This window comes from Cebus imitator, unplaced genomic scaffold (assembly GCF_001604975.1).
Source record: "Cebus imitator isolate Cc_AM_T3 unplaced genomic scaffold, Cebus_imitator-1.0 Scaffold209, whole genome shotgun sequence".
NCBI lineage: Eukaryota > Metazoa > Chordata > Mammalia > Primates > Cebidae > Cebus > Cebus imitator.
Genome location: NW_016107524.1, coordinates 3,791,074 through 3,798,011, shown reverse-complemented (window position 1 = coordinate 3,798,011; position 6,938 = coordinate 3,791,074). Strand labels below are relative to the sequence as shown.

The 6,938-nt window shown below is 45.1% G+C and overlaps 1 pseudogene; it reads right to left on the bottom strand.

Annotated features, from left to right (window-relative positions):
- Positions 1–4,067: 4,067 nt before the first annotated feature.
- On the bottom strand, positions 4,068–4,493 carry LOC119474086 (annotated as a pseudogene).
- Between the last annotated feature and the right edge of the window lie 2,445 nt (positions 4,494–6,938).

Genomic DNA, 6,938 nt, shown 5'->3' with positions numbered 1-6,938 from the left:
TTACCAAGATGCCCCTGTTGTCTCTACTTTTATCTTGATGCATCACTGAGTTAATGTTAGATTTCAAATTCTTCTTTACCCTTACACTATCCTGTCCTGAAGCTACCTTTATATCATAATGAAAGAAGTTAGCAATTTGTTATTATCATCTATCTGTTGGCATATATCAAATGTTTACCTAAAAATAGCAACAACCAATAGAAACATTATGTATCTTGCTGTTCCTATTTGGATGATTATTTGCTTTGCAACATTTCTAGCAAGCTATAAAATTGTATAGTATGCAGAATTTTAACTAAATTGCTTTAAGTGAACATTTAAACATGATAAACCATATTGAAGTTAACAGAGAAAACTGACAGTTGATTGACAAGAATGAAAATCCGTTTTAGCTGTGTATTCTGAAAACCTTGTCCAGCACTTAAAGCTCAGACAGTTTTAGCTGTGTATCTTCAAAAAGTTGTCTCTCCGTACCATAGCTAAGGAAGTCAAAATGAGGGATCTGTGTCCACTTGAGTTGAGCATTCTTTTAGTAATGAAGAATTCAGTTCTATTTGGATTCTTTAGAACGGATTCTCATTCTTGTCAATCAACTGTCAGTTTTCTCTGTTAATTTCTAGAAGAGGTAACACAGTTAATAAAAAACCGTAGGTGTATGAAAGTCCAGATTGACAAGTATACTCAACAAACCAGGCACTGAGCTTGAAAAGGGATAGTTTCCCAGTGGGCCTTAAGGCCCACAGAAATCCCTGTGCAGAAATGGAGAAACAGAGACAGAAAGTCACCCACCTAAAGGTTGTCACTTGAAAGTGATTGGCTGACTGACTGGCACAGGGATGGAAATCAAATCCAAATCTTCAGACCTCTCATTTCAGAGGGTGCACTGCCTCCCCCAGGCCCAATGTTACAGTTAAATGGCTTCACAAGAGCTTGACTGGATTGAAGTCAACATCAAAAGATATTAGATTCCATCGGCACCATCTTTGGTCCCTTGTCTCTAATGAGAATTTGCCTGGTTCAAATTTTAACATTGGGTCTAACCTGAGGTATCTTGCCTTTCCTGAAACTAACCTGAAACTCTTGAAAAGTCTTGATTAACTTAGGAGCTCCTGCTACAAAGTAAGAGTCAAGAACCCTCTTGAGCAAAGCTGAGCAGGCCTCAGTGGTAAATGGGAAATGAGCTGGTTTCCATCACCGCCCTTTCACCAATCATCAAGATCAATGTCTTAAAACATACATATATTGTGTTTTTAGGAGGGCTGGGGGTTCTCCAAGCTTCTGAGTCACACGCTACCACAGGAAGAAGCATCTGCTGCTCAGGTCTGGAGACAGAAACACAGACATACTCACACACACAGGCTTCACACACAACTGGTAGTGTCCAGCCAAATACTTAGTAGCATGAGGTGGGCTTTGAACCCATCCATGCTCCAAAGGAAGAGACACCTTTCCCTAATTCACGCATCCATTCTCCCTCCTTCTCATCCAACGCTGCCTCCTCCTCAAGCCCACACGTTATTACGTAGAAGGAAATGATTCATGGCTATCAAGTTAAAGCATTGTCAATGCCGCTCTGATGAAAAACAACAGCACAGTCAAACAGAGAACATGCTTGCATATGAAATGTGATTAATTCCTTCAGACATGGCTCATGATGAAAAGGAGCACACCCCCAGGATGACGCTGTGCTCTGTAGCAAGCCTACCTGTGTGCCTGGCCACTTCCCAAAGGGCTTCACGCCCTCATTGCACCCTCAGAGGCAGACAAGAGGACTCCAAAGGACTCCTGTGTCTCCCATGCTGTCTGAAAAGGACTCCCATTTGTCCTGGGGACCAAAAGTAACAACAAAAGTAGCTTTTCATTTGGAGAGCACACAACTTTTTCAAAATACACAGCTAAAACGGTCCCTGCTTTAAGTGCTAAAGCACTTGTCTAGCACTTAAAGCTCGGACAGTTTTAGCTGTGTATTTTCAAAAAGAATCACTTGAACTCAGGCGGCAGAGGTTGCAGTGAGCCAAGACCACATCTTTGCACTCCAGTCTGGATGACACAGTGAGACTCTGTAAAAAAACAAAACAAAACAAAACAAAACAAAAAAAAACAGTCCTATTGTACAGTAGGAACCTCTTCTATTTTCTCTTTCCGTTTTTTTTTTTTGTCTTTTTTTTTTTTTTTTTTTTTTTCTTTTTTTTTTTTTTTTTTTTTTTTTTTTTTTTTTGAGCGACAAGGTCTTGCTCTGTCACCCAGGCTGGAGTGCAGTGGCACAATCATGGCTCACTGCAGCCTGTGGGCTCAAGTGATCCTCCTATCTCAGCCTCCTGAGTAACTGGGACTAGGGACACACCACCATGATGAACTAATTTTTAAAATTTTTTGTAGGGATGGGGTGTCACTAGGTCACTAGGTTGCCTCGGCTGTTCCTGAACTCCTGGGCTCAAGCAGTCCTCCCACCTTGGCCTCCCAGAGTGCTGGGATTAGAGTTGTAAGGCACCATTCCAAGCTGGAACCTCTTCTAGATATCAGCATTAAAGCAGCATGTGGGAAGCTGTAGTGGGCAGAAAAAGGCATAGCTTTAGTGGGCAGAGAAGATTGGATGGCCCGAGAGTAGTCTCTACAGAGAGACTTCAGGATCCTCTCACCCATACCCAGAGCCCCCAAGGGCTCTCAAGTGCTACAGATTTTTCCAGCCTAGCCTTTGCCTCCTATACTAAGGCAAACACCCCTACGAGGATCATATTTTGAGCCTATCACACATTGATGCATACCTTGCCATTTTTCTTAGTTTGTTGTTTCATTTATTCACGTATTCATCAATACCTTCTTCAAATATCTATTGATCTGCTTTTACAAGCTCGTGCTCACTATTCTCAGGTTGTCAGTGGCTATCTGTGTGACCCCCGCCTCCCAATCCCATACCTTCCATAGAAGCAGTCCCAACCTTTTTGGCACAAGGGAACATTTTCATGAAAGACAATTTTTCCAAAGACTAGGGTGGCAGGGGAAAGTTTTGGGATGAGTCAAGCGTATTCCATTTATTGTGCACTTTATTTCTATTATTATTACATTGCATTATATAATGAAATCATTATACAACTTACAATAAGGTAAAATCAGTGAGAGCCCTGAACTTGTTTTCTTGCAACCAGACCAACCCATCTGGGAGTGACGGGAGACAGTGACAGATTATCAGGCATTAGATTCTCATGAGGAGCATGTAACCTAGATCCCTCCCATGTGCAGTTCACTAGTGGGGTTTTGCTCCTGTGGGAATCTAAGGTTGACACGGAGCTGACAGGAGGTGGAGCTCAGGCAGTAATGCCATTGATGGGCTGCGGCTGTAAATACAAATGAAGCTTCACCTGCCACTCCCCTCCTGCTGTGCAGCCAGGTTCCTAACAGGCTGTACTGTTCTGTGGCCCGGGGATGGGGACCCCTGCCCTAGAGGAGTTCTTCATCTGTGAGGAAGGAGACCCAAGCATCTAAGATCACCTCCCCCTTGACTTTCACACTGCATTTCAATACAAGTAAAGGCTGGCAGACCCAGGCGCCACCTTAATCGCCCTCCTATAGCTAGCAGGCATGGTATGGGGGAATCTTTCTGGAAGGCATTGTTTTTACTTAAACAAGATCAAACCCCCACCCCAAGCCTACTCCAAGGACCAACACCCTTTCACATGTAATTTCTAAAGCTGTAAACCCAAGACCCTTTCAGGTGTAACATCTAGAGTTGTAAGCCTATATAAAAGTGGAGATTTCCTTTGTTAGACAAGCTTGGCTATTAGGCAGCTATGCCCCCTTGCTCCCGGCCGAAATAAATCACCCCTTTCTTCCTAGTTCAGTGTCTGACAGGTCTGTTTGTCACAGCCGTTCCTGCTTTATCTGTACTCATTAAAAGTTGATAAGTCACCTAAATCACCTTTAATAAGAGCCCAGTAAGTTGAGATGTCACACAAGCAGAGCCAGAAAAAGACTCTCTACCCTGCTATAGCCAGGAGCAGCCACCCAATTTACAAGTCTTAACACAAAATTTACAAGTCTTAGCACAACATGGGCCACCACACCCATGTTCAAACAGGTCCCCAAGACATTTTGAAATTCATCCCAGCTGTAGGCTAAGTGACCTGCAGGTTGGACAGACTGCTGAAGTCCATTTCCTTAGTAACAGAATCTACTTCAGTGATCCCCAATCCAGAGCTGAGACCTCAGGAACATAATTGTCTCTCCTTTCTGTCTCCTCCTCCTTCAACTTGATGGAGATACCTCTTACTGGGCCTCTCTGAATCTGCTTCATCACAGGTGAGACAGCCTGCTATGTCTTTATGGCTTCTTGTTAAAGATAATGGCCATCTCCTCACACACGCGCTTGTTCACCTGGAAATCTTTGCTCAGGAGCATGTAGTACTTCTCTTTGATGACCTGGGCTGCCTTCTTCACGGTTTTGGTGCAAATGCGGCCCATGTTGGCGGGTCCTTGGTACAAGAGCGTTATCCCAGCACTTTAAGAGACTGACGTGGGAAGATTGCTTGGGCTCAAGAGGTTGATTGCTTGAGGCTGCAGTGAGCCATGATTGTGCCAGCCACTGCACTCCAGCCTGGGTAATAAAGCAAGACCCTGTCTCAAAAAAAAAAAAAAAAAAAAAAAAAAAAAAAAAAAAAAAAAAAAAAGAAAAGGAAAGAAAATATGGGTAGGTGGAAAAAGTGCCATTTGAGACACTAAAATACAAATTTTCCTTTCTTCTGTGGTCTCTCTCTTGCCCTCTCTTGGTGTTTCTTATTTGCTATTTGATGCTATGCGTTTTTGGGCGCAGGTATACTTGCAGGATGAGTGCAGACCCTCGCAGGCACTGCAGGGTGAGGAGTAGGGGATGTGCTGCCCGTGACTGCATATCCACACACAGTTCACCAGCTCCAGGAGTCCTCTGACTAGACCACCAGACCAACACGCCATCTCTGCACAGGAGCAAGGATGAGGTGAGGGCATCAATCTTCCCTTCCCGTGGGTTTCCTGCCCTAACCCATGGGCTGGGAGACCCCCAAGGGATTTAATCTGCATTCCAAAGCAGACTCAGCACCTGGCTAGGGGATGGGTGGGAGGCCGGTTCCTGCTGCTGATGATCAAAGGCACCTCAAAGGCACTCATCAAAGGTGCTGCCAGCCCAGGGCAAGGATGGCTGCCACCTGCCTCTCCCCAAAATGCCACAGGGTGCACCAGCTCAACCCCAATTCTCCCTGTGCCCACAGCTAAGCCCATACAGCAGGCAGAGGTCAGCAAGAAAGGGGAAGACAGGTGGGGCCTGGGGAACCAGGGGACAGGGAGGAAGCAGCTGATAATTGTTCCAGGGAAGCAGGGAGAGGCAGACCACGAATGGACCAAGACTCCAAGCCCTCAGTGCATGCTGCGTTGCCCCATTGAACTTCACTTGTAAAACGTAAATGCAAAGATAAAGTTATTAAGAATTCCAAGATAAAGTGGGCGCAGTGGCACACACCTTTAGTCCCAGCTGCTCAGGAGGCTGAGGTGGGAGATCAACTTGAGCCCAGGAATTTGAGTCCAGCCTGGGAAGCATAGTGAGACCCCCACCTTAAAAAACAAAAGAATTTTAAGACAGTAGCCATAGAGCATTAGCCCCCCACCCCAGTGCAGGACCCTTCTGAATGGAGTTCTTCTGAGCATGAGGCCCTGTCTATGCTGGATGCACACCCACAAAACCGGCCTTGGCTACTTTTTTTTTTTTTTGAGACAGAATCTAGCTCTGTTGTCCAGGCTGGAGTGCAATGGCATGATCTCTGCTCACTGTAACCTCCACCTCCTGGGTTCAAGCAATTCTCCTGCCTCAGCCTCCTGAGTAGCTGGATTACAGGCACGTGCCACCAAGTCCAGCTAATTTGTGTATTTTTAGTAGAGATGCGGTTTTCCCATGTTGTTCAGGCTGGTCTCGAACTCCTGACCTTGTGATCTGCCCACCTTGGCCACTCAAAGTGCTGGGATGACAGGCGTGAGCCACAGTGCCCTTCCTGGCTACAAGTTTCTTACAGTTTAGGTTCTCTGCAAAGTCACCTGCTTCCAGGAGCTCCTATCAGAGCTGAGCTGAGGCCTTAAACTGGCATTAAAAGAGAGGTGAAGTTTCCTGCTGCAGCACTGAACACATCACTGAAGGCCTACGGAGTAATCCCTGAGCATCCTCCAACTCACAGCACTGCCACTGCATCAGCTTCTTCCAGATGCCAGGAAGCACCTCTGGGTCTTGGAGTTCCAGTTTATTTGTGTCACCAGTAATAACTTGTATTTTATCCTCTTTTAACAACTGGATATGCTCCCATTTCTCAGCCTCTACATTGAGACCCATGTTTCATGATTTTCAGTATGTCTTTGTGAAAGGCCCATAAACCTATAAACACTCTTTTCCTCCCCATGGTGAGATTTGATCCTGGTACTTACCACCACTGATGACTGGAGAGTAATGTTGAGAACATTAGGCATTATTTCTCATCCTAAGGGATGTATCCACACTTCATTATGGAAGGTTTTGAAGGGCTTCAATAAAATTAAAGTAGAATTTTAATAAAACATCTTGGCCAAGCACGCTGGCTCACGCCTGTAATCCCAGCACTTTGGGAGGCTGAAGCGGTCAGATTAGGAGGTGAGGAGATCAAGGCCATCCTGGCCAACATGGTGAAACCACGTCTCTACTGAAAATACAAAAATTAGCCGGGCATGGTGGCACATGCCTGTAATCCCAGCTACTCGGGAGGCTGAGGCAGGAGAATCGCTTGAACCAGGGAGTTGGAATTTGCAGTGAGCCGAGACTGCACCACTGTACTCCAGCCTCATGACAGAGCGAGACTCCATCTCAAAAATAAATAAATAAATAAAATGAAACATTTTAAAGAAATAGAAAATACTAATAGAGTTTTCACTCTGATTTCAGAATCAATTTG